Source organism: Anomaloglossus baeobatrachus, chromosome 4 (genome assembly GCF_048569485.1).
Source record: "Anomaloglossus baeobatrachus isolate aAnoBae1 chromosome 4, aAnoBae1.hap1, whole genome shotgun sequence".
Taxonomy (NCBI): domain Eukaryota; kingdom Metazoa; phylum Chordata; class Amphibia; order Anura; family Aromobatidae; genus Anomaloglossus; species Anomaloglossus baeobatrachus.
In genome coordinates, this window is record NC_134356.1 from 651,369,131 (window position 1) to 651,396,018 (window position 26,888).

Consider the following 26,888-nt stretch of genomic DNA (forward strand, 5'->3'; position numbering starts at 1 on the left):
TATACGATCATGGCAACTTTCTCGAGCCAGATAGGAGTCGAACCTACAATCTTCTGATCCGTAGTCAGATGCGTTATCCATTGCGCCACTGGCCCTGTTGGAGAAGCACCTCTACTTTCGCACCACTACTTTCGCACCACATCGATAAAGCAAAGGAAAAGCTGCAGCAGGAGGTTATTGCGAAACGTGCCTTTGTTGTTTTCTTACCAATCCAATCAGAAAAATAGGCAAATATTTCTGTCCAATCTCGATTTTGTGTTTCAGATGGAATAAATTTGTATCATCTGGAATTTATGTCTGAGGTTTCAATTTTTCTCACTTTTTCTGACCAGGCAAAATCATTTTTTACAGATAGTAACCATCGAAAGCAAGAGTACCACAAGTCAAACACAAAATGAAATGTTTGCCTCTTTTCTGATTGCTGCAAAGTATCCAAAACCAACTTTAAAGCTGTGTGAAGAAACCACAAAATGCCATGACCCGGATTCGAACCGGGGTTGCTGCGGCCACAACGCAGAGTACTCACCACTATACGATCATGACAACTTTCTCGAGCCAGATAGGAGTCGAACCTACAATCTTCTGATCCGTAGTCAGATGCGTTATCCATTGCGCCACTGGCCCTGTTGGAGAAGCACCTCTACTTTCGCACCACTACTTTCGCACCACATCGATAAAGCAAAGGAAAAGCTGCAGCAGGAGGTTATTGCGAAACGTGCCTTTGTTGTTTTCTTACCAATCCAATCAGAAAAATAGGCAAATATTTCTGTCCAATCTCGATTTTGTGTTTCAGATGGAATAAATTTGTATCATCTGGAATTTATGTCTGAGGTTTCAATTTTTCTCACTTTTTCTGACCAGGCAAAATCATTTTTTACAGATAGTAACCATCGAAAGCAAGAGTACCACAAGTCAAACACAAAATGAAATGTTTGCCTCTTTTCTGATTGCTGCAAAGTATCCAAAACCAACTTTAAAGCTGTGTGAAGAAACCACAAAATGCCATGACCCGGATTCGAACCGGGGTTGCTGCGGCCACAACGCAGAGTACTCACCACTATACGATCATGGCAACTTTCTCGAGCCAGATAGGAGTCGAACCTACAATCTTCTGATCCGTAGTCAGATGCGTTATCCATTGCGCCACTGGCTCTGTTGGAGAAGCACCTCTACTTTCGCACCACTACTTTCGCACCACATCGATAAAGCAAAGGAAAAGCTGCAGCAGGAGGTTATTGCGAAACGTGCCTTTGTTGTTTTCTTACCAATCCAATCAGAAAAATAGGCAAATATTTCTGTCCAATCTCGATTTTGTGTTTCAGATGGAATAAATTTGTATCATCTGGAATTTATGTCTGAGGTTTCAATTTTTCTCACTTTTTCTGACCAGGCAAAATCATTTTTTACAGATAGTAACCATCGAAAGCAAGAGTACCACAAGTCAAACACAAAATGAAATGTTTGCCTCTTTTCTGATTGCTGCAAAGTATCCAAAACCAACTTTAAAGCTGTGTGAAGAAACCACAAAATGCCATGACCCGGATTAGAACCGGGGTTGCTGCAACCACAACGCAGAGTACTCACCACTATACGATCATGGCAACTTTCTCGAGCCAGATAGGAGTCGAACCTACAATCTTCTGGTCCGTAGTCAGATGCGTTATCCATTGCGCCACTGGCCCTGTTGGAGAAGCACCTCTACTTTCGCACCACTACTTTCGCGCCACATCGATAAAGCAAAGGAAAAGCTGCAGCAGGAGGTTATTGCGAAACGTGCCTTTGTTATTTTCTTACCAATCCAATCAGAAAAATAGGCAAATATTTCTGTCCAATCTCGATTTTGTGTTTCAGATGGAATAAATTTGTATCATCTGGAATTTATGTCTGAGGTTTCCATTTTTCTCACTTTTTCTGACCAGGCAAAATCATTTTTTACAGATAGTAACCATCGAAAGCAAGAGTACCACAAGTCAAACACAAAATGAAATGTTTGCCTCTTTTCTGATTGCTGCAAAGAATCCAAAACCAACTTTAAAGCTGTGTGAAGAAACCACAAAATGCCATGACCCGGATTCGAACCGGGGTTGCTGCGGCCACAACGCAGAGTACTCACCACTATACGATCATGGCAACTTTCTCGAGCCAGATAGGAGTCGAACCTACAATCTTCTGATCCGTAGTCAGATGCGTTATCCATTGCGCCACTGGCCCTGTTGGAGAAGCACCTCTACTTTCGCACCACTACTTTCGCACCACATCGATAAAGCAAAGGAAAAGCTGCAGCAGGAGGTTATTGCGAAACGTGCCTTTGTTGTTTTCTTACCAATCCAATCAGAAAAATAGGCAAATATTTCTGTCCAATCTCGATTTTGTGTTTCAGATGGAATAAATTTGTATCATCTGGAATTTATGTCTGAGGTTTCAATTTTTCTCACTTTTTCTGACCAGGCAAAATCATTTTTTACAGATAGTAACCATCGAAAGCAAGAGTACCACAAGTCAAACACAAAATGAAATGTTTGCCTCTTTTCTGATTGCTGCAAAGTATCCAAAACCAACTTTAAAGCTGTGTGAAGAAACCACAAAATGCCATGACCCGGATTCGAACCGGGGTTGCTGCGGCCACAACGCAGAGTACTCACCACTATACGATCATGGCAACTTTCTCGAGCCAGATAGGAGTCGAACCTACAATCTTCTGATCCGTAGTCAGATGCGTTATCCATTGTGCCACTGGCCCTGTTGGAGAAGCACCTCTACTTTCGCACCACTACTTTCGCACCACATCGATAAAGCAAAGGAAAAGCTGCAGCAGGAGGTTATTGCGAAACGTGCCTTTGTTGTTTTCTTACCAATCCAATCAGAAAAATAGGCAAATATTTCTGTCCAATCTCGATTTTGTGTTTCAGATGGAATAAATTTGTATCATCTGGAATTTATGTCTGAGGTTTCAATTTTTCTCACTTTTTCTGACCAGGCAAAATCATTTTTTACAGATAGTAACCATTGAAAGCAAGAGTACCACAAGTCAAACACAAAATGAAATGTTTGCCTCTTTTCTGATTGCTGCAAAGTATCCAAAACCAACTTTAAAGCTGTGTGAAGAAACCACAAAATGCCATGACCCGGATTCGAACCGGGGTTGCTGAGGCCACAACGCAGAGTACTCACCACTATACGATCATGGCAACTTTCTCAAGCCAGATAGGAGTCGAACCTACAATCTTCTGATCCGTAGTCAGATGCGTTATCCATTGCGCCACTGGCCCTGTTGGAGAAGCACCTCTACTTTCGCACCACTACTTTCGCACCACATCGATAAAGCAAAGGAAAAGCTGCAGCAGGAGGTTATTGCGAAACGTGCCTTTGTTGTTTTCTTACCAATCCAATCAGAAAAATAGGCAAATATTTCTGTCCAATCTCGATTTTGTGTTTCAGATGGAATAAATTTGTATCATCTGGAATTTATGTCTGAGGTTTCAATTTTTCTCACTTTTTCTGACCAGGCAAAATCATTTTTTACAGATAGTAACCATCGAAAGCAAGAGTACCACAAGTCAAACACAAAATGAAATGTTTGCCTCTTTTCTGATTGCTGCAAAGTATCCAAAACCAACTTTAAAGCTGTGTGAAGAAACCACAAAATGCCATGACCCGGATTCGAACCGGGGTTGCTGCGGCCACATCGCAGAGTACTCACCACTATACGATCATGGCAACTTTCTCGAGCCAGATAGGAGTCGAACCTACAATCTTCTGATCCGTAGTCAGATGCGTTATCCATTGCGCCACTAGCCCTGTTGGAGAAGCACCTCTACTTTCGCACCACTACTTTCGCACCACATCGATAAAGCAAAGGAAAAGCTGCAGCAGGAGGTTATTGCGAAACGTGCCGTTGTTGTTTTCTTACCAATCCAATCAGAAAAATAGGCAAATATTTCTGTCCAATCTCGATTTTGTGTTTCAGATGGAATAAATTTGTATCATCTGGAATTTATGTCTGAGGTTTCAATTTTTCTCACTTTTTCTGACCAGGCAAAATCATTTTTTACAGATAGTAACCATCGAAAGCAAGAGTACCACAAGTCAAACACAAAATGAAATGTTTGCCTCTTTTCTGATTGCTGCAAAGTATCCAAAACCAACTTTAAAGCTGTGTGAAGAAACCACAAAATACCATGACCCGGATTCAAACCGGGGTTGCTGCGGCCACAACGCAGAGTACTCACCACTATACGATCATGGCAACTTTCTCGAGCCAGATAGGAGTCGAACCTACAATCTTCTGATCCGTAGTCAGATGCGTTATCCATTGCGCCACTGGCCCTGTTGGAGAAGCACCTCTACTTTCGCACCACTACTTTCGCACCACATCGATAAAGCAAAGGAAAAGCTGCAGCAGGAGGTTATTGCGAAACGTGCCTTTGTTGTTTTCTTACCAATCCAATCAGAAAAATAGGCAAATATTTCTGTCCAATCTCGATTTTGTGTTTCAGATGGAATAAATTTGTATCATCTGGAATTTATGTCTGAGGTTTCAATTTTTCTCACTTTTTCTGACCAGGCAAAATCATTTTTTACAGATAGTAACCATCGAAAGCAAGAGTACCACAAGTCAAACACAAAATGAAATGTTTGCCTCTTTTCTGATTGCTGCAAAGTATCCAAAACCAACTTTAAAGCTGTGTGAAGAAACCACAAAATGCCATGACCCGGATTCGAACCGGGGTTGCTGCGGCCACATCGCAGAGTACTCACCACTATACGATCATGGCAACTTTCTCGAGCCAGATAGGAGTCGAACCTACAATCTTCTGATCCGTAGTCAGATGCGTTATCAATTGCGCCACTAGCCCTGTTGGAGAAGCACCTCTACTTTCGCACCACTACTTTCGCACCACATCGATAAAGCAAAGGAAAAGCTGCAGCAGGAGGTTATTGCGAAACGTGCCGTTGTTGTTTTCTTACCAATCCAATCAGAAAAATAGGCAAATATTTCTGTCCAATCTCGATTTTGTGTTTCAGATGGAATAAATTTGTATCATCTGGAATTTATGTCTGAGGTTTCAATTTTTCTCACTTTTTCTGACCAGGCAAAATCATTTTTTACAGATAGTAACCATCGAAAGCAAGAGTACCACAAGTCAAACACAAAATGAAATGTTTGCCTCTTTTCTGATTGCTGCAAAGTATCCAAAACCAACTTTAAAGCTGTGTGAAGAAACCACAAAATACCATGACCCGGATTCAAACCGGGGTTGCTGCGGCCACAACGCAGAGTACTCACCACTATACGATCATGGCAACTTTCTCGAGCCAGATAGGAGTCGAACCTACAATCTTCTGATCCGTAGTCAGATGCGTTATCCATTGCGCCACTGGCCCTGTTGGAGAAGCACCTCTACTTTCGCACCACTACTTTCGCACCACATCGATAAAGCAAAGGAAAAGCTGCAGCAGGAGGTTATTGCAAAACGTGCCTTTGTTGTTTTCTTACCAATCCAATCAGAAAAATAGGCAAATATTTCTGTCCAATCTCGATTTTGTGTTTCAGATGGAATAAATTTGTATCATCTGGAATTTATGTCTGAGGTTTCAATTTTTCTCACTTTTTCTGACCAGGCAAAATCATTTTTTACAGATAGTAACCATCGAAAGCAAGAGTACCACAAGTCAAACACAAAATGAAATGTTTGCCTCTTTTCTGATTGCTGCAAAGTATCCAAAACCAACTTTAAAGCTGTGTGAAGAAACCACAAAATGCCATGACCCGGATTCGAACCGGGGTTGCTGCGGCCACAACGCAGAGTACTCACCACTATACGATCATGGCAACTTTCTCGAGCCAGATAGGAGTCGAACCTACAATCTTCTGATCCGTAGTCAGATGCGTTATCCATTGCGCCACTGGCCCTGTTGGAGAAGCACCTCTACTTTCGCACCACTACTTTCGCACCACATCGATAAAGCAAAGGAAATGCTGCAGCAGGAGGTTATTGCGAAACGTGCCTTTGTTGTTTTCTTACCAATCCAATCAGAAAAATAGGCAAATATTTCTGTCCAATCTCGATTTTGTGTTTCAGATGGAATAAATTTGTATCATCTGGAATTTATGTCTGAGGTTTCAATTTTTCTCACTTTTTCTGACCAGGCAAAATCATTTTTTACAGATAGTAACCATCGAAAGCAAGAGTACCACAAGTCAAACACAAGATGAAATGTTTGCCTCTTTTCTGATTGCTGCAAAGTATCCAAAACCAACTTTAAAGCTGTGTGAAGAAACCACAAAATGCCATGACCCGGATTCGAAGCGGGGTTGCTGCGGCCACAACGCAGAGTACTCACCACTATACGATCATGGCAACTTTCTCGAGCCAGATAGGAGTCGAACCTACAATCTTCTGATCCGTAGTCAGATGCGTTATCCATTGCGCCACTGGCCCTGTTGGAGAAGCACCTCTACTTTCGCACCACTACTTTCGCACCACATCGATAAAGCAAAGGAAAAGCTGCAGCAGGAGGTTATTGCGAAACGTGCCTTTGTTGTTTTCTTACCAATCCAATCAGAAAAATAGGCAAATATTTCTGTCCAATCTCGATTTTGTGTTTCAGATGGAATAAATTTGTATCATCTGAAATTTATGTCTGAGGTTTCAATTTTTCTCACTTTTTCTGACCAGGCAAAATCATTTTTTACAGATAGTAACCATCGAAAGCAAGAGTACCACAAGTCAAACACAAAATGAAATGTTTGCCTCTTTTCTGATTGCTGCAAAGTATCCAAAACCAACTTTAAAGCTGTGTGAAGAAACCACAAAATGCCATGACCCGGATTCGAACCGGGGTTGCTGCGGCCACAACGCAGAGTACTCACCACTATACGATCATGGCAACTTTCTCGAGCCAGATAGGAGTCGAACCTACAATCTTCTGATCCGTAGTCAGATGCGTTATCCATTGCGCCACTGGCCCTGTTGGAGAAGCACCTCTACTTTCGCACCACTACTTTCGCACCACATCGATAAAGCAAAGGAAAAGCTGCAGCAGGAGGTTATTGCGAAACGTGCCTTTGTTGTTTTCTTACCAATCCAATCAGAAAAATAGGCAAATATTTCTGTCCAATCTCGATTTTGTGTTTCAGATGGAATAAATTTGTATCATCTGGAATTTATGTCTGAGGTTTCAATTTTTCTCACTTTTTCTGACCAGGCAAAATCATTTTTTACAGATAGTAACCATCGAAAGCAAGAGTACCACAAGTCAAACACAAGATGAAATGTTTGCCTCTTTTCTGATTGCTGCAAAGTATCCAAAACCAACTTTAAAGCTGTGTGAAGAAACCACAAAATGCCATGACCCGGATTCGAAGCGGGGTTGCTGCGGCCACAACGCAGAGTACTCACCACTATACGATCATGGCAACTTTCTCGAGCCAGATAGGAGTCGAACCTACAATCTTCTGATCCGTAGTCAGATGCGTTATCCATTGCGCCACTGGCCCTGTTGGAGAAGCACCTCTACTTTCGCACCACTACTTTCGCACCACATCGATAAAGCAAAGGAAAAGCTGCAGCAGGAGGTTATTGCGAAACGTGCCTTTGTTGTTTTCTTACCAATCCAATCAGAAAAATAGGCAAATATTTCTGTCCAATCTCGATTTTGTGTTTCAGATGGAATAAATTTGTATCATCTGGAATTTATGTCTGAGGTTTCAATTTTTCTCACTTTTTCTGACCAGGCAAAATCATTTTTTACAGATAGTAACCATCGAAAGCAAGAGTACCACAAGTCAAACACAAAATGAAATGTTTGCCTCTTTTCTGATTGCTGCAAAGTATCCAAAACCAACTTTAAAGCTGTGTGAAGAAACCACAAAATGCCATGACCCGGATTCGAACCGGGGTTGCTGCGGCCACAACGCAGAGTACTCACCACTATACGATCATGGCAACTTTCTCGAGCCAGATAGGAGTCGAACCTACAATCTTCTGATCCGTAGTCAGATGCGTTATCCATTGCGCCACTGGCCCTGTTGGAGAAGCACCTCTACTTTCGCACCACTACTTTCGCACCACATCGATAAAGCAAAGGAAAAGCTGCAGCAGGAGGTTATTGCGAAACGTGCCTTTGTTGTTTTCTTACCAATCCAATCAGAAAAATAGGCAAATATTTCTGTCCAATCTCGATTTTGTGTTTCAGATGGAATAAATTTGTATCATCTGGAATTTATGTCTGAGGTTTCAATTTTTCTCACTTTTTCTGACCAGGCAAAATCATTTTTTACAGATAGTAACCATCGAAAGCAAGAGTACCACAAGTCAAACACAAAATGAAATGTTTGCCTCTTTTCTGATTGCTGCAAAGTATCCAAAACCAACTTTAAAGCTGTGTGAAGAAACCACAAAATGCCATGACCCGGATTCGAACCGGGGTTGCTGCGGCCACAACGCAGAGTACTCACCACTATACGATCATGGCAACTTTCTCGAGCCAGATAGGAGTCGAACCTACAATCTTCTGATCCGTAGTCAGATGCGTTATCCATTGCGCCACTGGCCCTGTTGGAGAAGCACCTCTACTTTCGCACCACTACTTTCGCACCACATCGATAAAGCAAAGGAAAAGCTGCAGCAGGAGGTTATTGCGAAACGTGCCTTTGTTGTTTTCTTACCAATCCAATCAGAAAAATAGGCAAATATTTCTGTCCAATCTCGATTTTGTGTTTCAGATGGAATAAATTTGTATCATCTGGAATTTAGGTCTGAGGTTTCAATTTTTCTCACTTTTTCTGACCAGGCAAAATCATTTTTTACAGATAGTAACCATCGAAAGCAAGAGTACCACAAGTCAAACACAAGATGAAATGTTTGCCTCTTTTCTGATTGCTGCAAAGTATCCAAAACCAACTTTAAAGCTGTGTGAAGAAACCACAAAATGCCTAGACCCGGATTCGAAGCGGGGTTGCTGCGGCCACAACGCAGAGTACTCACCACTATACGATCATGGCAACTTTCTCGAGCCAGATAGGAGTCGAACCTACAATCTTCTGATCCGTAGTCAGATGCGTTATCCATTGCGCCACTGGCCCTGTTGGAGAAGCACCTCTACTTTCGCACCACTACTTTCGCACCACATCGATAAAGCAAAGGAAAAGCTGCAGCAGGAGGTTATTGCGAAACGTGCCTTTGTTGTTTTCTTACCAATCCAATCAGAAAAATAGGCAAATATTTCTGTCCAATCTCGATTTTGTGTTTCAGATGGAATAAATTTGTATCATCTGGAATTTATGTCTGAGGTTTCAATTTTTCTCACTTTTTCTGACCAGGCAAAATCATTTTTTACAGATAGTAACCATCGAAAGCAAGAGTACCACAAGTCAAACACAAAATGAAATGTTTGCCTCTTTTCTGATTGCTGCAAAGTATCCAAAACCAACTTTAAAGCTGTGTGAAGAAACCACAAAATGCCATGACCCGGATTCGAACCGGGGTTGCTGCGGCCACATCGCAGAGTACTCACCACTATACGATCATGGCAACTTTCTCGAGCCAGATAGGAGTCGAACCTACAATCTTCTGATCCGTAGTCAGATGCGTTATCCATTGCGCCACTAGCCCTGTTGGAGAAGCACCTCTACTTTCGCACCACTACTTTCGCACCACATCGATAAAGCAAAGGAAAAGCTGCAGCAGGAGGTTATTGCGAAACGTGCCGTTGTTGTTTTCTTACCAATCCAATCAGAAAAATAGGCAAATATTTCTGTCCAATCTCGATTTTGTGTTTCAGATGGAATAAATTTGTATCATCTGGAATTTATGTCTGAGGTTTCAATTTTTCTCACTTTTTCTGACCAGGCAAAATCATTTTTTACAGATAGTAACCATCGAAAGCAAGAGTACCACAAGTCAAACACAAAATGAAATGTTTGCCTCTTTTCTGATTGCTGCAAAGTATCCAAAACCAACTTTAAAGCTGTGTGAAGAAACCACAAAATACCATGACCCGGATTCAAACCGGGGTTGCTGCGGCCACAACGCAGAGTACTCACCACTATACGATCATGGCAACTTTCTCGAGCCAGATAGGAGTCGAACCTACAATCTTCTGATCCGTAGTCAGATGCGTTATCCATTGCGCCACTGGCCCTGTTGGAGAAGCACCTCTACTTTCGCACCACTACTTTCGCACCACATCGATAAAGCAAAGGAAAAGCTGCAGCAGGAGGTTATTGCGAAACGTGCCTTTGTTGTTTTCTTACCAATCCAATCAGAAAAATAGGCAAATATTTCTGTCCAATCTCGATTTTGTGTTTCAGATGGAATAAATTTGTATCATCTGGAATTTATGTCTGAGGTTTCAATTTTTCTCACTTTTTCTGACCAGGCAAAATCATTTTTTACAGATAGTAACCATCGAAAGCAAGAGTACCACAAGTCAAACACAAAATGAAATGTTTGCCTCTTTTCTGATTGCTGCAAAGTATCCAAAACCAACTTTAAAGCTGTGTGAAGAAACCACAAAATGCCATGACCCGGATTCGAACCGGGGTTGCTGCGGCCACATCGCAGAGTACTCACCACTATACGATCATGGCAACTTTCTCGAGCCAGATAGGAGTCGAACCTACAATCTTCTGATCCGTAGTCAGATGCGTTATCAATTGCGCCACTAGCCCTGTTGGAGAAGCACCTCTACTTTCGCACCACTACTTTCGCACCACATCGATAAAGCAAAGGAAAAGCTGCAGCAGGAGGTTATTGCGAAACGTGCCGTTGTTGTTTTCTTACCAATCCAATCAGAAAAATAGGCAAATATTTCTGTCCAATCTCGATTTTGTGTTTCAGATGGAATAAATTTGTATCATCTGGAATTTATGTCTGAGGTTTCAATTTTTCTCACTTTTTCTGACCAGGCAAAATCATTTTTTACAGATAGTAACCATCGAAAGCAAGAGTACCACAAGTCAAACACAAAATGAAATGTTTGCCTCTTTTCTGATTGCTGCAAAGTATCCAAAACCAACTTTAAAGCTGTGTGAAGAAACCACAAAATACCATGACCCGGATTCAAACCGGGGTTGCTGCGGCCACAACGCAGAGTACTCACCACTATACGATCATGGCAACTTTCTCGAGCCAGATAGGAGTCGAACCTACAATCTTCTGATCCGTAGTCAGATGCGTTATCCATTGCGCCACTGGCCCTGTTGGAGAAGCACCTCTACTTTCGCACCACTACTTTCGCACCACATCGATAAAGCAAAGGAAAAGCTGCAGCAGGAGGTTATTGCAAAACGTGCCTTTGTTGTTTTCTTACCAATCCAATCAGAAAAATAGGCAAATATTTCTGTCCAATCTCGATTTTGTGTTTCAGATGGAATAAATTTGTATCATCTGGAATTTATGTCTGAGGTTTCAATTTTTCTCACTTTTTCTGACCAGGCAAAATCATTTTTTACAGATAGTAACCATCGAAAGCAAGAGTACCACAAGTCAAACACAAAATGAAATGTTTGCCTCTTTTCTGATTGCTGCAAAGTATCCAAAACCAACTTTAAAGCTGTGTGAAGAAACCACAAAATGCCATGACCCGGATTCGAACCGGGGTTGCTGCGGCCACAACGCAGAGTACTCACCACTATACGATCATGGCAACTTTCTCGAGCCAGATAGGAGTTGAACCTACAATCTTCTGATCCGTAGTCAGATGCGTTATCCATTGCGCCACTGGCCCTGTTGGAGAAGCACCTCTACTTTCGCACCACTACTTTCGCACCACATCGATAAAGCAAAGGAAATGCTGCAGCAGGAGGTTATTGCGAAACGTGCCTTTGTTGTTTTCTTACCAATCCAATCAGAAAAATAGGCAAATATTTCTGTCCAATCTCGATTTTGTGTTTCAGATGGAATAAATTTGTATCATCTGGAATTTATGTCTGAGGTTTCAATTTTTCTCACTTTTTCTGACCAGGCAAAATCATTTTTTACAGATAGTAACCATCGAAAGCAAGAGTACCACAAGTCAAACACAAAATGAAATGTTTGCCTCTTTTCTGATTGCTGCAAAGTATCCAAAACCAACTTTAAAGCTGTGTGAAGAAACCACAAAATGCCATGACCCGGATTCGAAGCGGGGTTGCTGCGGCCACAACGCAGAGTACTCACCACTATACGATCATGGCAACTTTCTCGAGCCAGATAGGAGTCGAACCTACAATCTTCTGATCCGTAGTCAGATGCGTTATCCATTGCGCCACTGGCCCTGTTGGAGAAGCACCTCTACTTTCGCACCACTACTTTCGCACCACATCGATAAAGCAAAGGAAAAGCTGCAGCAGGAGGTTATTGCGAAACGTGCCTTTGTTGTTTTCTTACCAATCCAATCAGAAAAATAGGCAAATATTTCTGTCCAATCTCGATTTTGTGTTTCAGATGGAATAAATTTGTATCATCTGAAATTTATGTCTGAGGTTTCAATTTTTCTCACTTTTTCTGACCAGGCAAAATCATTTTTTACAGATAGTAACCATCGAAAGCAAGAGTACCACAAGTCAAACACAAAATTAAATGTTTGCCTCTTTTCTGATTGCTGCAAAGTATCCAAAACCAACTTTAAAGCTGTGTGAAGAAACCACAAAATGCCATGACCCGGATTCGAACCGGGGTTGCTGCGGCCACAACGCAGAGTACTCACCACTAGTGATGAGCGAGTACTAAAAAGCTCGGGTGCTCGAAGCTCGGGCCGAGCCTCCCAAGATACTCGTGTACTCGGCCCGAGCAACGAGCCCAATGTTATCCTATGGGAGACCCGAGTATTTTTGTGAAATGACCTCCCGGCAGCATGGAGAAACCCTAAAAATGTCACAAAAGTCTCAGAAGAGTGCTCAAATGACATGGCAACAGCATGGGGAAGACCCCTTGAAGCATTTATCACTCAAAAGTCACAGCTGTGAACAATTTTGTCCGCGTTTTACGCCATTTTTACGGACTCACCAGAAAACCTTCCAAAATGACCCCAAAATGATTTTTCATGGCGGAAATGTTAAGGGCACATACCCAATAGTGAGATAGATCTGGTGTATGTTACTTTTTGAGATCAATACATGAAAGATTTTACGTGAAAACATTGTGTGGCACTCCGATGTCCCTGAGAAGAGACGTACATGAAGGCCTCTTGAGTCTAATGTGCCCATTTTGAGGAAGTGAGTCTTTGTAGTATTTTCCTTTGCCAGGGCAGTCCTAAATTGTGAGGTTCACCAATGCCCCTGCATACAGACGTGCATGAGGGCCTCAAAACATTAAGTGTCCATTGTCAGGAAGTGGGTGTATTATAGTATAGCCCTTAGGCAGGGCAGCCAAAAATTGGGAGGCTCCACATTGTCCCTGGGTAGAGACGTGCATGATGGCCTTTAAACCTGAAGTGCCCATTGTAAGGAAGTGGGTCTATTTCAGTATAGCCCTTTGCCAGGGCAGCCAAAAATTGGGAGGCTCCACATTGTCCCTGGGTAGAGACGTGCATGAGGGCCTCAAAACATTAAGTGTCCATTTTAAGGAAGTGGGTGTATTTCAGTATAGCCCTTAGGCAGGGCAGCCAAAAATTGGGAGGCTCCACATTGTCCCTGGATAGAGACGTGCATGATGGCCTTTAAACCTGAAGTGCCCATTGTAAGGAAGTGGGTCTATTTCAGTATAGCCCTTTGCCAGGGCAGCCAAAAATTGGGAGGCTCCACATTGTCCCTGGGTAGAGACGTGCATGAGGGCCTCAAAACATTAAGTGTCCATTTTAAGGAAGTGGGTGTATTTCAGTATAGCCCTTAGGCAGGGCAGCCAAAAATTGGGAGGCTACACGTTGTCCCTGGGTAGAGACGTGCATGAGGGCCTCAAAACATTGTTCCCATTGCAAAGGAGCGGGTCTCCTGTCGTTGTAATGTCCATTCTGCAAAGAATGGGTGAAAAAATTTACCACTGGGGGTATACCTGAAACAAAGACCTAACTATTGTAACGGTCATCATGATGGCGCATGAGGAGAAGGAGGAGCAGTCCAGCGATTATCCAAAGTCGAGAAGTGTACCCATGGGTGAGTGGAGGTACATGGCAAACTTTAAATTCCGCTCTCATTTGCTGGTGGTGTGGTGAAGTCTGGCCCAATCCAACCCTTGTTCATCTTTATCAGAGTCAGCCTGTCAGCATTTTCAGTTGACAGGCGGGTGCGTTTATCTGTAATGATTCCACCTGCGGCACTAAAAACACGCTCTGACAAAACGCTAGCAGCAGGGCAGGCCAGGACTTCCAAGGCGTAGAGAGCCAATTCATGCCACGTGTCCAGCTTGGATACCCAATAATTGTAAGGCACAGAGGAATGTCGGAGTACAGTTGTTCGATCTGCAAGGTACTCCTTCAGCATCTGGGCAAACTTAGGATTTCTTGTGGCACTACCCCGCACCTCAGGGGCTGTGGTACGTGAGGGGCTGAGAAAACTGTCCCACATCTTAAAGACTGTTCCCCTACCTCTGGCGGATTGGACTTGTGCCTCTCTCGGCTGTACGCCTCGGTTGTCCACTGATTCCTGACCTATGCCGCTAGCGTTTTGTGAGGGGAATGCTTTGCCTACTTCCGTGAGTATGGCCTTCCGAAACTGCTGCATTTTGGTTGACCTCTCATCCACGGGAATAAGAGACAAAAAGTTCTCCTTGTAGCGTGGGTCTAACAGTGTTACCAACCAGTAATGATTGTCGGCCAAGATGTTCTTAACGCGAGGGTCACGAGACAGGCAGCTTACCATAAAGTCAGCCATGTGCGCCAGACTCTTAACAGCCAGGACTTCAGTAGCCTGACCAACAAGATGACTGAACATGCTGTCCTCCTCCTCCTCCTCCTCCTCCTCCTCCTCATCTACCCTGTCCTCTGGCCAGCCACGCTGAATCGAGGATATGACTGGTGTGCATGTCATATCCTCAATTTGGCCGGAGAGTTGCTCCATGTCTTCATCCTCCTCCTCGTCATAGTCCTCCACTGCACGTTGTGATGAGACGAGGCTGGGCTGTGTGTTATCACCCACACCCACTACTGTTTCTTGCTGCAACTCATCGCGCTCCGCCTGCAATGCATCATGTTTGTTTTTCAAAAGGGACCGTTTTAGAAGGCAGAGTAGCGGTATGGTGACGCTAATAATGGCGTCATCACCACTCACCATCTTGGTGGAGTCCTCAAAGTTTTGGAGGATGGTACATAGGTCTGACATCCATCTCCACTCCTCAGGTGTTATGTGTGGAGTTTGACCCATTTCCCGACGGCTTAGGTGATGCAGGTACTCAACAACTGCCCTCTTCTGCTCACATATCCTGACCAACATGTGCAGAGTTGAATTCCAACGCGTGGGGACATCACACACCAGTCTGTGAGCCGGAAGATGCAAACGGCGCTGAAAGCCGGCAAGGCCGGCTGAAGCAGTAGGTGACTTTCGAAAATGTGCAGACAGGCGGCGAACTTTTACCAGCAGATCAGACAGCTCTGGGTATGACTTTATAAACCGCTGAACCACGAGGTTGAGCACATGGGCCACGCATGGAACATGTGTCAGCTGGCCTCGCCTCAAAGCCGCCACCAGGTTCCGGCCATTGTCACAAACGACCTTTCCTGGCTTTAGGTTCAGAGGTGTGAGCCAGTGATCTGCCTGCTGTTTCAGAGCTGTCCACAGCTCTTCTGCATTGTGGGGTTTGTCACCTATGCAGATTAGCTTCAGCACAGCCTGTTGCCGCTTCGCCGAGGCAGTGCTGCAGTGCTTCCAGCTTGTGACTGGTGTGGAGGGCACAGTGGATGAGGATGCGCAGGAGGAGGAGGAGGCTGAAGAGCATGACATTCCGGAGCTGTAGAGTGTGGGTGAAACACTGACTGAGGTAGGGCCTGCAAACCTTGGTGTGGGAAGGACGTGTTCCGTCCCTCGCTCAGACTGGGTCCCAGCTTCCACAATATTAACCCAGTGTGCCGTCAACGAGATGTAGCGGCCTTGCCCACAAGCACTTGTCCACGTGTCTGTGGTTAGGTGGACTTTGGGTGAAACAGCGTTGTTCAGGGCACGTGTGATGTTTTGTGACACGTGGTTATGCAACGCGGGGACGGCACACCGGGAGAAATAGTGGCGGCTGGGGACCGAGTAACGTGGGACAGCTGCCGCCATCAGGTCACGGAATGCTTCTGTCTCCACCAGCCTAAAAGGCAATATTTCCAGCGCAAGCAGTCGCGAAATGTTAGCATTTAGAACTGTGGCATGTGGGGTGTTGGCAGTGTATTTGCGCCTGCGTTCAAAGGTTTGCTGAATGGATAACTGAACGCTGCGCTGGGACAAGGACGTGCTTGATGATGGTGTTCTTTCTGCGTAGGCAACTGCAGGTGCAGGAGTGGAGGAGGCTTGTTCGCAGGCAGCATGGACAGAGGATTGGCTCGCATGCACAACCAGCGAAGACGTAGCAGTGACATCAGCAAGCACTGCTCCTCGACTCTGTTGTACTTCCCACAAAGTCGGGTGCTTGGCTGACATGTGCCTGATCATGCTGGTGGTGGTCAGGCTGCTAGTTTTGGTACCCCTGCTGATGCTGGCACGGCAGGTGTTGCAAATGGCCTTTTTTGAATCATCTGGATCCAACTTAAAAAACTGCCAGACTCGTGAAGACCTAACATTTGTACAGGCACCTTGTGTCGTCGTGTTGTTACGGGGAACGGTTGCCTGACTTCTGCCTGGGACCACCACCCTGCTTCTTACTGCCTGTTGTGATGCTACGCCTCCCTCCCCCTGTGCACTGCTGTCCTCGCTCTGCATATCCTCCTGCCAGGTTGGGTCAGTTACTGGATCATCCACCACGTCGTCTTCCTCTTCCGCACCCTGCTCCTCCTCCTGACTTGCTGACAATTGTGTCTCATCATCGTCCACCACTTGTTGAGACACGTTGCCAACTTCGTGAGAACGTGGCTGCTCAAATATTTGGCTATCTGTACAGACGATCTCCTCATGACCCACTTCAATATGAGCTGGCGAGAGGCCAGAATGTGTGAATGGAAACGTGAACAGCTCTTCCGAGTGTCCAAGTGTGGGATCATTAATGTCCGAGGAGGACGTGTACTCAGCCTGGTGGTAGGAAGGAGGATCAGGTTCAGAAATGTGCGGTGCAGTATCACGGCTACTGACACTTGACCGTGTGGAAGACAGAGTGTTTGTGGTGGTGCCAATCTGACTGGAAGCATTATCCGCTATCCAACTAACAACCTGTTGACACTGGTCTTGGTTCAAGAGCGGTGTACTGCTGCGGTCCCCAAGAATTTGGGACAGGACGTGCGAGCGACTAGATGTGGCCCTTTGTTGTGGCGAAATTAGAGCTTGCCCACGACCTCGGCCTCTGCCTGCACCACCATCACGTCCACTTCCTTGTTCCTTGCCAATGCCCTTGCGCATTTTGCAATGCTGTGCACTGCTGACGTGTATATTCACTACTTGTGCGTTATATCAAAGTTTCTGGAAATTGCACACCAGTGCACCTGTACGCTGCCACCAACAGGCACACACGTGCGGTTTTAAAAACCAAGCACGGACGCAATAATAACCTAACACAGGTTTTAGGAGCAAAAATTAAGAACTCTGACACTATCAGCCACTGCTGACTGACGTGTATTATACACTACACTTGTGCGTTATATAATAGTTTGGTAAACGCACACCAGTGCACCTGTACGCTGCCACCAACAGGCACACACGTGCGGTTTTAAAAACCAAGCACGGACGCAATAATAACCTACTAACAGGTTTTTTTGGGGAGCGACAATTACAGTACAGACAAGTCAGACACTATCTGGACTGTTTTACACTGTGTACACCAGCCCCAGATATGAAGGCTGGTATACGGTCACCACTACCCTGCCTGCCTGCCTGCCTGTATACTGCTACAATAGTCCTGACAAGGACTCTTTTGGTCACTAGCCTGTATTCAGACCTGGCTATACCCTGCCTGTATATAGCAACAATAGTCCTGAGAAGGACTCTGCTACTGTACTCCGACCTGGCTATACCCTGCCTGCCTGTATACAACTAGAATAGTCCTGAGAAGGACTTTTGGTCACACTGTTTGCAGCCCTGCAACTGAAAAAGCTATAAAGGGCCGCAAAGCTTTCCCTGAATCAGCGACACTCTCCCTACACTCACTGTCAGAATAGCTGTGAGCAGAGCACAGCGCGCCGGCCGATATAAAGGCTCGGTGACGCTGTGCAGGCCGGCCAATCACTGCAATTCCACAACTAACAGGGCTGTGGCATTGCAGTGGTCTGCCAGCCAATCCCTGCATGAGGGCTGGCTCTCAAAAGAGCGCCAACATGCAGAAATGAAGACCACGAGTAAAGCACGAGTATCGCGAGATTACTCGGTCCCCGCCGAGCAGCCCGAGTACAGTGATACTCGTGCGAGTACCGAGTAGTGACAAGCATGCTCGCTCATCACTACTCACCACTATACGATCATGGCAACTTTCTCGAGCCAGATAGGAGTCGAACCTACAATCTTCTGATCCGTAGTCAGATGCGTTATCCATTGCGCCACTCGCCCTGTTGGAGAAGCACCTCTACTTTCGCACCACTACTTTCGCACCACATCGATAAAGCAAAGGAAAAGCTGCAGCAGGAGGTTATTGCGAAACGTGCCTTTGTTGTTTTCTTACCAATCCAATCAGAAAAATAGGCAAATATTTCTGTCCAATCTCGATTTTGTGTTTCAGATGGAATAAATTTGTATCATCTGGAATTTATTTCTGAGGTTTCAATTTTTCTCACTTTTTCTCACCAGGCAAAATCATTTTTTACAGATAGTAACCATCGAAAGCAAGAGTACCACAAGTCAAACACAAAATGAAATGTTTGCCTCTTTTCTGATTGCTGCAAAGTATCCAAAACCAACTTTAAAGCTGTGTGAAGAAACCACAAAATGCCATGACCCGGATTCGAACCGGGGTTGCTGCGGCCACAACGCAGAGTACTCACCACTATACGATCATGGCAACTTTCTCGAGCCAGATAGGAGTCGAACCTACAATCTTCTGATCCGTAGTCAGATGCGTTATCCATTGCGCCACTGGCCCTGTTGGAGAAGCACCTCTACTTTCGCACCACTACTTTCGCACCACATCGATAAAGCAAAGGAAAAGCTGCAGCAGGAGGTTATTGCGAAACGTGCCTTTGTTGTTTTCTTACCAATCCAATCAGAAAAATAGGCAAATATTTCTGTCCAATCTCGATTTTGTGTTTCAGATGGAATAAATTTGTATCATCTGGAATTTATGTCTGAGGTTTCAATTTTTCTCACTTTTTCTGACCAGGCAAAATCATTTTTTACAGATAGTAACCATCGAAAGCAAGAGTACCACAAGTCAAACACAAAATGAAATGTTTGCCTCTTTTCTGATTGCTGCAAAGTATCCAAAACCAACTTTAAAGCTGTGTGAAGAAACCACAAAATGCCATGACCCGGATTCGAACCGGGGTTGCTGCGGCCACAACGCAGAGTACTCACCACTATACGATCATGGCAACTTTCTCGAGCCAGATAGGAGTCGAACCTACAATCTTCTGATCCGTAGTCAGATGCGTTATCCATTGCGCCACTGGCCCTGTTGGAGAAGCACCTCTACTTTCGCACCACTACTTTCGCACCACATCGATAAAGCAAAGGAAAAGCTGCAGCAGGAGGTTATTGCGAAACGTGCCTTTGTTGTTTTCTTACCAATCCAATCAGAAAAATAGGCAAATATTTCTGTCCAATCTCGATTTTGTGTTTCAGATGGAATAAATTTGTATCATCTGGAATTTATGTCTGAGGTTTCAATTTTTCTCACTTTTTCTGACCAGGCAAAATCATTTTTTACAGATAGTAACCATCGAAAGCAAGAGTACCACAAGTCAAACACAAAATGAAATGTTTGCCTCTTTTCTGATTGCTGCAAAGTATCCAAAACCAACTTTAAAGCTGTGTGAAGAAACCACAAAATGCCATGACCCGGATTCGAACCGGGGTTGCTGCGGCCACAACGCAGAGTACTCACCACTATACGATCATGGCAACTTTCTCGAGCCAGATAGGAGTCGAACCTACAATCTTCTGATCCGTAGTCAGATGCGTTATCCATTGCGCCACTGGCCCTGTTGGAGAAGCACCTCTACTTTCGCACCACTACTTTCGCACCACATCGATAAAGCAAAGGAAAAGCTGCAGCAGGAGGTTATTGCGAAACGTGCCTTTGTTGTTTTCTTACCAATCCAATCAGAAAAATAGGCAAATATTTCTGTCCAATCTCGATTTTGTGTTTCAGATGGAATAAATTTGTATCATCTGGAATTTATGTCTGAGGTTTCAATTTTTCTCACTTTTTCTGACCAGGCAAAATCATTTTTTACAGATAGTAACCATCGAAAGCAAGAGTACCACAAGTCAAACACAAAATGAAATGTTTGCCTCTTTTCTGATTGCTGCAAAGTATCCAAAACCAACTTTAAAGCTGTGTGAAGAAACCACAAAATGCCATGACCCGGATTCGAACCGGGGTTGCTGCGGCCACAACGCAGAGTACTCACCACTATACGATCATGGCAACTTTCTCGAGCCAGAGAGGAGTCGAACCTACAATCTTCTGATCCGTAGTCAGATGCGTTATCCATTGCGCCACTGGCCCTGTTGGAGAAGCACCTCTACTTTCGCACCACTACTTTCGCACCACATCGATAAAGCAAAGGAAAAGCTGCAGCAGGAGGTTATTGCGAAACGTGCCTTTGTTGTTTTCTTACCAATCCAATCAGAAAAATAGGCAAATATTTCTGTCCAATCTCGATTTTGTGTTTCAGATGGAATAAATTTGTATCATCTGGAATTTATGTCTGAGGTTTCAATTTTTCTCACTTTTTCTGACCAGGCAAAATCATTTTTTACAGATAGTAACCATCGAAAGCAAGAGTACCACAAGTCAAACACAAAATGAAATGTTTGCCTCTTTTCTGATTGCTGCAAAGTATCCAAAACCAACTTTAAAGCTGTGTGAAGAAACCACAAAATGCCATGACCCGGATTCGAACCGGGGTTGCTGCGGCCACAACGCAGAGTACTCACCACTATACGATCATGGCAACTTTCTCGAGCCAGAGAGGAGTCGAACCTACAATCTTCTGATCCGTAGTCAGATGCGTTATCCATTGCGCCACTGGCCCTGTTGGAGAATCACCTCTACTTTCGCACCACTACTTTCGCACCACATCGATAAAGCAAAGGAAAAGCTGCAGCAGGAGGTTATTGCGAAACGTGCCTTTGTTGTTTTCTTACCAATCCAATCAGAAAAATAGGCAAATATTTCTGTCCAATCTCGATTTTGTGTTTCAGATGGAATAAATTTGTATCATCTGGAATTTATGTCTGAGGTTTCAATTTTTCTCACTTTTTCTGACCAGGCAAAATCATTTTTTACAGATAGTAACCATCGAAAGCAAGAGTACCACAAGTCAAACACAAAATGAAATGTTTGCCTCTTTTCTGATTGCTGCAAAGTATCCAAAACCAACTTTAAAGCTGTGTGAAGAAACCACAAAATGCCATGACCCGGATTCGAACCGGGGTTGCTGCGGCCACAACGCAGAGTACTCACCACTATACGATCATGGAAACTTTCTCGAGCCAGATAGGAGTCGAACCTACAATCTTCTGATCCGTAGTCAGATGCGTTATCCATTGCGCCACTGGCCCTGTTGGAGAAGCACCTCTACTTTCGCACCACTACTTTCGCACCACATCGATAAAGCAAAGGAAAAGCTGCAGCAGGAGGTTATTGCGAAACGTGCCTTTGTTGTTTTCTTACCAATCCAATCAGAAAAATAGGCAAATATTTCTGTCCAATCTCGATTTTGTGTTTCAGATGGAATAAATTTGTATCATCTGGAATTTATGTCTGAGGTTTCAATTTTTCTCACTTTTTCTGACCAGGCAAAATCATTTTTTACAGATAGTAACCATCGAAAGCAAGAGTACCACAAGTCAAACACAAAATGAAATGTTTGCCTCTTTTCTGATTGCTGCAAAGTATCCAAAACCAACTTTAAAGCTGTGTGAAGAAACCACAAAATGCCATGACCCGGATTCGAACCGGGGTTGCTGCGGCCACAACGCAGAGTACTCACCACTATACGATCATGGCAACTTTCTCGAGCCAGATAGGAGTCGAACCTACAATCTTCTGATCCGTAGTCAGATGCGTTATCCATTGCGCCACTGGCCCTGTTGGAGAAGCACCTCTACTTTCGCACCACTACTTTCGCACCACATCGATAAAGCAAAGGAAAAGCTGCAGCAGGAGGTTATTGCGAAACGTGCCTTTGTTGTTTTCTTACCAATCCAATCAGAAAAATAGGCAAATATTTCTGTCCAATCTCGATTTTGTGTTTCAGATGGAATAAATTTGTATCATCTGGAATTTATGTCTGAGGTTTCAATTTTTCTCACTTTTTCTGACCAGGCAAAATCATTTTTTACAGATAGTAACCATCGAAAGCAAGAGTACCACAAGTCAAACACAAAATGAAATGTTTGCCTCTTTTCTGATTGCTGCAAAGTATCCAAAACCAACTTTAAAGCTGTGTGAAGAAACCACAAAATGCCATGACCCGGATTCGAACCGGGGTTGCTGCGGCCACAAAGCAGAGTACTCACCACTATACGATCATGGCAACTTTCTCGAGCCAGATAGGAGTCGAACCTACAATCTTCTGATCCGTAGTCAGATGCGTTATCCATTGCGCCACTGGCCCTGTTGGAGAAGCACCTCTACTTTCGCACCACTACTTTCGCACCACATCGATAAAGCAAAGGAAAAGCTGCAGCAGGAGGTTATTGCGAAACGTGCCTTTGTTGTTTTCTTACCAATCCAATCAGAAAAATAGGCAAATATTTCTGTCCAATCTCGATTTTGTGTTTCAGATGGAATAAATTTGTATCATCTGGAATTTATGTCTGAGGTTTCAATTTTTCTCACTTTTTCTGACCAGGCAAAATCATTTTTTACAGATAGTAACCATCGAAAGCAAGAGTACCACAAGTCAAACACAAAATGAAATGTTTGCCTCTTTTCTGATTGCTGCAAAGTATCCAAAACCAACTTTAAAGCTGTGTGAAGAAGCCACAAAATGCCATGACCCGGATTCGAACCGGGGTTGCTGCGGCCACAACGCAGAGTACTCACCGCTATACGATCATGGCAACTTTCTCGAGCCAGATAGGAGTCGAACCTACAATCTTCTGATCCGTAGTCAGATGCGTTATCCATTGCGCCACTGGCCCTGTTGGAGAAGCACCTCTACTTTCGCACCACTACTTTCGCACCACATCGATAAAGCAAAGGAAAAGCTGCAGCAGGAGGTTATTGCGAAACGTGCCTTTGTTGTTTTCTTACCAATCCAATCAGAAAAATAGGCAAATATTTCTGTCCAATCTCGATTTTGTGTTTCAGATGGAATAAATTTGTATCATCTGGAATTTATGTCTGAGGTTTCAATTTTTCTCACTTTTTCTGACCAGGCAAAATCATTTTTTACAGATAGTAACCATCGAAAGCAAGAGTACCACAAGTCAAACACAAAATGAAATGTTTGCCTCTTTTCTGATTGCTGCAAAGTATCCAAAACCAACTTTAAAGCTGTGTGAAGAAACCACAAAATGCCATGACCCGGATTCGAACCGGGGTTGCTGCGGCCACAACGCAGAGTACTCACCACTATACGATCATGGCAACTTTCTCGAGCCAGATAGGAGTCGAACCTACAATCTTCTGATCCGTAGTCAGATGCGTTATCCATTGCGCCACTGGCCCTGTTGGAGAAGCACCTCTACTTTCGCACCACTACTTTCGCACCACATCGATAAAGCAAAGGAAAAGCTGCAGCAGGAGGTTATTGCGAAACGTGCCTTTGTTGTTTTCTTACCAATCCAATCAGAAAAATAGGCAAATATTTCTGTCCAATCTCGATTTTGTGTTTCAGATGGAATAAATTTGTATCATCTGGAATTTATGTCTGAGGTTTCAATTTTTCTCACTTTTTCTGACCAGGCAAAATCATTTTTTACAGATAGTAACCATCGAAAGCAAGAGTACCACAAGTCAAACACAAAATGAAATGTTTGCCTCTTTTCTGATTGCTGCAAAGTATCCAAAACCAACTTTAAAGCTGTGTGAAGAAACCACAAAATGCCATGACCCGGATTCGAACCGGGGTTGCTGCGGCCACAACGCAGAGTACTCACCACTATACGATCATGGCAACTTTCTCGAGCCAGATAGGAGTCGAACCTACAATCTTCTGATCCGTAATCAGATGCGTTATCCATTGCGCCACTGGCCCTGTTGGAGAAGCACCTCTACTTTCGCACCACTACTTTCGCACCACATCGATAAAGCAAAGGAAAAGCTGCAGCAGGAGGTTATTGCGAAACGTGCCTTTGTTGTTTTCTTACCAATCCAATCAGAAAAATAGGCAAATATTTCTGTCCAATCTCGATTTTGTGTTTCAGATGGAATAAATTTGTATCATCTGGAATTTATGTCTGAGGTTTCAATTTTTCTCACTTTTTCTGACCAGGCAAAATCATTTTTTACAGATAGTAACCATCGAAAGCAAGAGTACCACAAGTCAAACACAAAATGAAATGTTTGCCTCTTTTCTGATTGCTGCAAAGTATCCAAAACCAACTTTAAAGCTGTGTGAAGAAACCACAAAATGCCATGACCCGGATTCGAACCGGGGTTGCTGCGGCCACAACGCAGAGTACTCACCACTATACGATAATGGCAACTTTCTCGAGCCAGATAGGAGTCGAACCTACAATCTTCTGATCCGTAGTCAGATGCGTTATCCATTGCACCACTGGCCCTGTTGGAGAAGCACCTCTACTTTCGCACCACTACTTTCGCACCACATCGATAAAGCAAAGGAAAAGCTGCAGCAGGAGGTTATTGCGAAACGTGCCTTTGTTGTTTTCTTACCAATCCAATCAGAAAAATAGGCAAATATTTCTGTCCAATCTCGATTTTGTGTTTCAGATGGAATAAATTTGTATCATCTGGAATTTATGTCTGAGGTTTCAATTTTTCTCACTTTTTCTGACCAGGCAAAATCATTTTTTACAGATAGTAACCATCGAAAGCAAGAGTACCACAAGTCAAACACAAAATGAAATGTTTGCCTCTTTTCTGATTGCTGCAAAGTATCCAAAACCAACTTTAAAGCTGTGTGAAGAAACCACAAAATGCCATGACCCGGATTCGAACCGGGGTTGCTGCGGCCACAACGCAGAGTACTCACCACTATACGATAATGGCAACTTTCTCGAGCCAGATAGGAGTCGAACCTACAATCTTCTGATCCGTAGTCAGATGCGTTATCCATTGCACCACTGGCCCTGTTGGAGAAGCACCTCTACTTTCGCACCACTACTTTCGCACCACATCGATAAAGCAAAGGAAAAGCTGCAGCAGGAGGTTATTGCGAAACGTGCCTTTGTTGTTTTCTTACCAATCCAATCAGAAAAATAGGCAAATATTTCTGTCCAATCTCGATTTTGTGTTTCAGATGGAATAAATTTGTATCATCTGGAATTTATGTCTGAGGTTTCAATTTTTCTCACTTTTTCTGACCAGGCAAAATCATTTTTTACAGATAGTAACCATCGAAAGCAAGAGTACCACAAGTCAAACACAAAATGAAATGTTTGCCTCTTTTCTGATTGCTGCAAAGTATCCAAAACCAACTTTAAAGCTGTGTGAAGAAACCACAAAATGCCATGACCCGGATTCGAACCGGGGTTGCTGCGGCCACAACGCAGAGTACTCACCACTATACGATCATGGCAACTTTCTCGAGCCAGATAGGAGTCGAACCTACAATCTTCTGATCCGTAGTCAGATGCGTTATCCATTGCGCCACTGGCCCTGTTGGAGAAGCACCTCTACTTTCGCACCACTACTTTCGCACCACATCGATAAAGCAAAGGAAAAGCTGCAGCAGGAGGTTATTGCGAAACGTGCCTTTGTTGTTTTCTTACCAATCCAATCAGAAAAATAGGCAAATATTTCTGTCCAATCTCGATTTTGTGTTTCAGATGGAATAAATTTGTATCATCTGGAATTTATGTCTGAGGTTTCAATTTTTCTCACTTTTTCTGACCAGGCAAAATCATTTTTTACAGATAGTAACCATCGAAAGCAAGAGTACCACAAGTCAAACACAAAATGAAATGTTTGCCTCTTTTCTGATTGCTGCAAAGTATCCAAAACCAACTTTAAAGCTGTGTGAAGAAACCACAAAATGCCATGACCCGGATTCGAACCGGGGTTGCTGCGGCCACAACGCAGAGTACTCACCACTATACGATCATGGCAACTTTCTCGAGCCAGATAGGAGTCGAACCTACAATCTTCTGATCCGTAGTCAGATGCGTTATCCATTGCGCCACTGGCCCTGTTGGAGAAGCACCTCTACTTTCGCACCACTACTTTCGCACCACATCGATAAAGCAAAGGAAAAGCTGCAGCAGGAGGTTATTGCGAAACGTGCCTTTGTTGTTTTCTTACCAATCCAATCAGAAAAATAGGCAAATATTTCTGTCCAATCTCGATTTTGTGTTTCAGATGGAATAAATTTGTATCATCTGGAATTTATGTCTGAGGTTTCAATTTTTCTCACTTTTTCTGACCAGGCAAAATCATTTTTTACAGATAGTAACCATCGAAAGCAAGAGTACCACAAGTCAAACACAAAATGAAATGTTTGCCTCTTTTCTGATTGCTGCAAAGTATCCAAAACCAACTTTAAAGCTGTGTGAAGAA

General features: G+C 43.8%; 58 non-coding genes across 58 annotated transcripts; all 58 read right to left on the bottom strand.

Moving 5' to 3' along the window:
• Window positions 1-22: 22 nt before the first annotated feature.
• On the bottom strand, window positions 23-95 carry TRNAR-ACG (transfer RNA arginine (anticodon ACG)). Its single transcript has one exon. It is a non-coding gene; the product is annotated as a tRNA-Arg (tRNA).
• Window positions 96-551: 456 nt separating this feature from the next.
• On the bottom strand, window positions 552-624 carry TRNAR-ACG (transfer RNA arginine (anticodon ACG)). The gene has a single exon. It is a non-coding gene; the product is annotated as a tRNA-Arg (tRNA).
• A 376-nt stretch (window positions 625-1,000) lies between these two features.
• On the bottom strand, window positions 1,001-1,072 carry TRNAH-GUG (transfer RNA histidin (anticodon GUG)). Its single transcript has one exon. It is a non-coding gene; the product is annotated as a tRNA-His (tRNA).
• An 8-nt stretch (window positions 1,073-1,080) lies between these two features.
• On the bottom strand, window positions 1,081-1,153 carry TRNAR-ACG (transfer RNA arginine (anticodon ACG)). The gene has a single exon. It is a non-coding gene; the product is annotated as a tRNA-Arg (tRNA).
• A 905-nt stretch (window positions 1,154-2,058) lies between these two features.
• Window positions 2,059-2,130, bottom strand: TRNAH-GUG (transfer RNA histidin (anticodon GUG)). Its single transcript has one exon. It is a non-coding gene; the product is annotated as a tRNA-His (tRNA).
• An 8-nt stretch (window positions 2,131-2,138) lies between these two features.
• TRNAR-ACG (transfer RNA arginine (anticodon ACG)) lies at window positions 2,139-2,211 on the bottom strand. The gene has a single exon. It is a non-coding gene; the product is annotated as a tRNA-Arg (tRNA).
• Window positions 2,212-2,587: 376 nt separating this feature from the next.
• Window positions 2,588-2,659, bottom strand: TRNAH-GUG (transfer RNA histidin (anticodon GUG)). Its single transcript has one exon. It is a non-coding gene; the product is annotated as a tRNA-His (tRNA).
• Window positions 2,660-2,667: 8 nt separating this feature from the next.
• On the bottom strand, window positions 2,668-2,740 carry TRNAR-ACG (transfer RNA arginine (anticodon ACG)). The gene has a single exon. It is a non-coding gene; the product is annotated as a tRNA-Arg (tRNA).
• A 456-nt stretch (window positions 2,741-3,196) lies between these two features.
• Window positions 3,197-3,269, bottom strand: TRNAR-ACG (transfer RNA arginine (anticodon ACG)). The gene has a single exon. It is a non-coding gene; the product is annotated as a tRNA-Arg (tRNA).
• Window positions 3,270-3,725: 456 nt separating this feature from the next.
• TRNAR-ACG (transfer RNA arginine (anticodon ACG)) lies at window positions 3,726-3,798 on the bottom strand. Its single transcript has one exon. It is a non-coding gene; the product is annotated as a tRNA-Arg (tRNA).
• Window positions 3,799-4,254: 456 nt separating this feature from the next.
• TRNAR-ACG (transfer RNA arginine (anticodon ACG)) lies at window positions 4,255-4,327 on the bottom strand. The gene has a single exon. It is a non-coding gene; the product is annotated as a tRNA-Arg (tRNA).
• A 456-nt stretch (window positions 4,328-4,783) lies between these two features.
• TRNAR-ACG (transfer RNA arginine (anticodon ACG)) lies at window positions 4,784-4,856 on the bottom strand. Its single transcript has one exon. It is a non-coding gene; the product is annotated as a tRNA-Arg (tRNA).
• A 456-nt stretch (window positions 4,857-5,312) lies between these two features.
• On the bottom strand, window positions 5,313-5,385 carry TRNAR-ACG (transfer RNA arginine (anticodon ACG)). The gene has a single exon. It is a non-coding gene; the product is annotated as a tRNA-Arg (tRNA).
• A 376-nt stretch (window positions 5,386-5,761) lies between these two features.
• On the bottom strand, window positions 5,762-5,833 carry TRNAH-GUG (transfer RNA histidin (anticodon GUG)). Its single transcript has one exon. It is a non-coding gene; the product is annotated as a tRNA-His (tRNA).
• An 8-nt stretch (window positions 5,834-5,841) lies between these two features.
• On the bottom strand, window positions 5,842-5,914 carry TRNAR-ACG (transfer RNA arginine (anticodon ACG)). The gene has a single exon. It is a non-coding gene; the product is annotated as a tRNA-Arg (tRNA).
• A 456-nt stretch (window positions 5,915-6,370) lies between these two features.
• On the bottom strand, window positions 6,371-6,443 carry TRNAR-ACG (transfer RNA arginine (anticodon ACG)). The gene has a single exon. It is a non-coding gene; the product is annotated as a tRNA-Arg (tRNA).
• Window positions 6,444-6,819: 376 nt separating this feature from the next.
• TRNAH-GUG (transfer RNA histidin (anticodon GUG)) lies at window positions 6,820-6,891 on the bottom strand. Its single transcript has one exon. It is a non-coding gene; the product is annotated as a tRNA-His (tRNA).
• Window positions 6,892-6,899: 8 nt separating this feature from the next.
• On the bottom strand, window positions 6,900-6,972 carry TRNAR-ACG (transfer RNA arginine (anticodon ACG)). Its single transcript has one exon. It is a non-coding gene; the product is annotated as a tRNA-Arg (tRNA).
• Window positions 6,973-7,428: 456 nt separating this feature from the next.
• On the bottom strand, window positions 7,429-7,501 carry TRNAR-ACG (transfer RNA arginine (anticodon ACG)). Its single transcript has one exon. It is a non-coding gene; the product is annotated as a tRNA-Arg (tRNA).
• Window positions 7,502-7,877: 376 nt separating this feature from the next.
• On the bottom strand, window positions 7,878-7,949 carry TRNAH-GUG (transfer RNA histidin (anticodon GUG)). Its single transcript has one exon. It is a non-coding gene; the product is annotated as a tRNA-His (tRNA).
• Window positions 7,950-7,957: 8 nt separating this feature from the next.
• TRNAR-ACG (transfer RNA arginine (anticodon ACG)) lies at window positions 7,958-8,030 on the bottom strand. Its single transcript has one exon. It is a non-coding gene; the product is annotated as a tRNA-Arg (tRNA).
• Window positions 8,031-8,406: 376 nt separating this feature from the next.
• Window positions 8,407-8,478, bottom strand: TRNAH-GUG (transfer RNA histidin (anticodon GUG)). The gene has a single exon. It is a non-coding gene; the product is annotated as a tRNA-His (tRNA).
• An 8-nt stretch (window positions 8,479-8,486) lies between these two features.
• Window positions 8,487-8,559, bottom strand: TRNAR-ACG (transfer RNA arginine (anticodon ACG)). The gene has a single exon. It is a non-coding gene; the product is annotated as a tRNA-Arg (tRNA).
• A 456-nt stretch (window positions 8,560-9,015) lies between these two features.
• TRNAR-ACG (transfer RNA arginine (anticodon ACG)) lies at window positions 9,016-9,088 on the bottom strand. Its single transcript has one exon. It is a non-coding gene; the product is annotated as a tRNA-Arg (tRNA).
• Window positions 9,089-9,544: 456 nt separating this feature from the next.
• On the bottom strand, window positions 9,545-9,617 carry TRNAR-ACG (transfer RNA arginine (anticodon ACG)). Its single transcript has one exon. It is a non-coding gene; the product is annotated as a tRNA-Arg (tRNA).
• A 456-nt stretch (window positions 9,618-10,073) lies between these two features.
• Window positions 10,074-10,146, bottom strand: TRNAR-ACG (transfer RNA arginine (anticodon ACG)). The gene has a single exon. It is a non-coding gene; the product is annotated as a tRNA-Arg (tRNA).
• Window positions 10,147-10,602: 456 nt separating this feature from the next.
• On the bottom strand, window positions 10,603-10,675 carry TRNAR-ACG (transfer RNA arginine (anticodon ACG)). Its single transcript has one exon. It is a non-coding gene; the product is annotated as a tRNA-Arg (tRNA).
• Window positions 10,676-11,131: 456 nt separating this feature from the next.
• TRNAR-ACG (transfer RNA arginine (anticodon ACG)) lies at window positions 11,132-11,204 on the bottom strand. Its single transcript has one exon. It is a non-coding gene; the product is annotated as a tRNA-Arg (tRNA).
• A 376-nt stretch (window positions 11,205-11,580) lies between these two features.
• Window positions 11,581-11,652, bottom strand: TRNAH-GUG (transfer RNA histidin (anticodon GUG)). The gene has a single exon. It is a non-coding gene; the product is annotated as a tRNA-His (tRNA).
• An 8-nt stretch (window positions 11,653-11,660) lies between these two features.
• Window positions 11,661-11,733, bottom strand: TRNAR-ACG (transfer RNA arginine (anticodon ACG)). The gene has a single exon. It is a non-coding gene; the product is annotated as a tRNA-Arg (tRNA).
• A 456-nt stretch (window positions 11,734-12,189) lies between these two features.
• On the bottom strand, window positions 12,190-12,262 carry TRNAR-ACG (transfer RNA arginine (anticodon ACG)). The gene has a single exon. It is a non-coding gene; the product is annotated as a tRNA-Arg (tRNA).
• A 6,251-nt stretch (window positions 12,263-18,513) lies between these two features.
• Window positions 18,514-18,586, bottom strand: TRNAR-ACG (transfer RNA arginine (anticodon ACG)). Its single transcript has one exon. It is a non-coding gene; the product is annotated as a tRNA-Arg (tRNA).
• Window positions 18,587-18,962: 376 nt separating this feature from the next.
• TRNAH-GUG (transfer RNA histidin (anticodon GUG)) lies at window positions 18,963-19,034 on the bottom strand. The gene has a single exon. It is a non-coding gene; the product is annotated as a tRNA-His (tRNA).
• Window positions 19,035-19,042: 8 nt separating this feature from the next.
• On the bottom strand, window positions 19,043-19,115 carry TRNAR-ACG (transfer RNA arginine (anticodon ACG)). Its single transcript has one exon. It is a non-coding gene; the product is annotated as a tRNA-Arg (tRNA).
• A 376-nt stretch (window positions 19,116-19,491) lies between these two features.
• TRNAH-GUG (transfer RNA histidin (anticodon GUG)) lies at window positions 19,492-19,563 on the bottom strand. The gene has a single exon. It is a non-coding gene; the product is annotated as a tRNA-His (tRNA).
• An 8-nt stretch (window positions 19,564-19,571) lies between these two features.
• On the bottom strand, window positions 19,572-19,644 carry TRNAR-ACG (transfer RNA arginine (anticodon ACG)). Its single transcript has one exon. It is a non-coding gene; the product is annotated as a tRNA-Arg (tRNA).
• A 376-nt stretch (window positions 19,645-20,020) lies between these two features.
• On the bottom strand, window positions 20,021-20,092 carry TRNAH-GUG (transfer RNA histidin (anticodon GUG)). Its single transcript has one exon. It is a non-coding gene; the product is annotated as a tRNA-His (tRNA).
• Window positions 20,093-20,100: 8 nt separating this feature from the next.
• Window positions 20,101-20,173, bottom strand: TRNAR-ACG (transfer RNA arginine (anticodon ACG)). The gene has a single exon. It is a non-coding gene; the product is annotated as a tRNA-Arg (tRNA).
• A 376-nt stretch (window positions 20,174-20,549) lies between these two features.
• Window positions 20,550-20,621, bottom strand: TRNAH-GUG (transfer RNA histidin (anticodon GUG)). Its single transcript has one exon. It is a non-coding gene; the product is annotated as a tRNA-His (tRNA).
• An 8-nt stretch (window positions 20,622-20,629) lies between these two features.
• TRNAR-ACG (transfer RNA arginine (anticodon ACG)) lies at window positions 20,630-20,702 on the bottom strand. The gene has a single exon. It is a non-coding gene; the product is annotated as a tRNA-Arg (tRNA).
• Window positions 20,703-21,078: 376 nt separating this feature from the next.
• Window positions 21,079-21,150, bottom strand: TRNAH-GUG (transfer RNA histidin (anticodon GUG)). The gene has a single exon. It is a non-coding gene; the product is annotated as a tRNA-His (tRNA).
• An 8-nt stretch (window positions 21,151-21,158) lies between these two features.
• TRNAR-ACG (transfer RNA arginine (anticodon ACG)) lies at window positions 21,159-21,231 on the bottom strand. Its single transcript has one exon. It is a non-coding gene; the product is annotated as a tRNA-Arg (tRNA).
• A 456-nt stretch (window positions 21,232-21,687) lies between these two features.
• TRNAR-ACG (transfer RNA arginine (anticodon ACG)) lies at window positions 21,688-21,760 on the bottom strand. The gene has a single exon. It is a non-coding gene; the product is annotated as a tRNA-Arg (tRNA).
• A 376-nt stretch (window positions 21,761-22,136) lies between these two features.
• On the bottom strand, window positions 22,137-22,208 carry TRNAH-GUG (transfer RNA histidin (anticodon GUG)). The gene has a single exon. It is a non-coding gene; the product is annotated as a tRNA-His (tRNA).
• Window positions 22,209-22,216: 8 nt separating this feature from the next.
• TRNAR-ACG (transfer RNA arginine (anticodon ACG)) lies at window positions 22,217-22,289 on the bottom strand. The gene has a single exon. It is a non-coding gene; the product is annotated as a tRNA-Arg (tRNA).
• Window positions 22,290-22,745: 456 nt separating this feature from the next.
• On the bottom strand, window positions 22,746-22,818 carry TRNAR-ACG (transfer RNA arginine (anticodon ACG)). The gene has a single exon. It is a non-coding gene; the product is annotated as a tRNA-Arg (tRNA).
• Window positions 22,819-23,194: 376 nt separating this feature from the next.
• Window positions 23,195-23,266, bottom strand: TRNAH-GUG (transfer RNA histidin (anticodon GUG)). Its single transcript has one exon. It is a non-coding gene; the product is annotated as a tRNA-His (tRNA).
• Window positions 23,267-23,274: 8 nt separating this feature from the next.
• On the bottom strand, window positions 23,275-23,347 carry TRNAR-ACG (transfer RNA arginine (anticodon ACG)). The gene has a single exon. It is a non-coding gene; the product is annotated as a tRNA-Arg (tRNA).
• A 376-nt stretch (window positions 23,348-23,723) lies between these two features.
• On the bottom strand, window positions 23,724-23,795 carry TRNAH-GUG (transfer RNA histidin (anticodon GUG)). Its single transcript has one exon. It is a non-coding gene; the product is annotated as a tRNA-His (tRNA).
• Window positions 23,796-23,803: 8 nt separating this feature from the next.
• Window positions 23,804-23,876, bottom strand: TRNAR-ACG (transfer RNA arginine (anticodon ACG)). The gene has a single exon. It is a non-coding gene; the product is annotated as a tRNA-Arg (tRNA).
• A 376-nt stretch (window positions 23,877-24,252) lies between these two features.
• TRNAH-GUG (transfer RNA histidin (anticodon GUG)) lies at window positions 24,253-24,324 on the bottom strand. Its single transcript has one exon. It is a non-coding gene; the product is annotated as a tRNA-His (tRNA).
• Window positions 24,325-24,332: 8 nt separating this feature from the next.
• On the bottom strand, window positions 24,333-24,405 carry TRNAR-ACG (transfer RNA arginine (anticodon ACG)). The gene has a single exon. It is a non-coding gene; the product is annotated as a tRNA-Arg (tRNA).
• A 456-nt stretch (window positions 24,406-24,861) lies between these two features.
• On the bottom strand, window positions 24,862-24,934 carry TRNAR-ACG (transfer RNA arginine (anticodon ACG)). The gene has a single exon. It is a non-coding gene; the product is annotated as a tRNA-Arg (tRNA).
• Window positions 24,935-25,390: 456 nt separating this feature from the next.
• TRNAR-ACG (transfer RNA arginine (anticodon ACG)) lies at window positions 25,391-25,463 on the bottom strand. Its single transcript has one exon. It is a non-coding gene; the product is annotated as a tRNA-Arg (tRNA).
• Window positions 25,464-25,839: 376 nt separating this feature from the next.
• On the bottom strand, window positions 25,840-25,911 carry TRNAH-GUG (transfer RNA histidin (anticodon GUG)). Its single transcript has one exon. It is a non-coding gene; the product is annotated as a tRNA-His (tRNA).
• Window positions 25,912-25,919: 8 nt separating this feature from the next.
• On the bottom strand, window positions 25,920-25,992 carry TRNAR-ACG (transfer RNA arginine (anticodon ACG)). The gene has a single exon. It is a non-coding gene; the product is annotated as a tRNA-Arg (tRNA).
• A 376-nt stretch (window positions 25,993-26,368) lies between these two features.
• On the bottom strand, window positions 26,369-26,440 carry TRNAH-GUG (transfer RNA histidin (anticodon GUG)). Its single transcript has one exon. It is a non-coding gene; the product is annotated as a tRNA-His (tRNA).
• Window positions 26,441-26,448: 8 nt separating this feature from the next.
• TRNAR-ACG (transfer RNA arginine (anticodon ACG)) lies at window positions 26,449-26,521 on the bottom strand. The gene has a single exon. It is a non-coding gene; the product is annotated as a tRNA-Arg (tRNA).
• Between the last annotated feature and the right edge of the window lie 367 nt (window positions 26,522-26,888).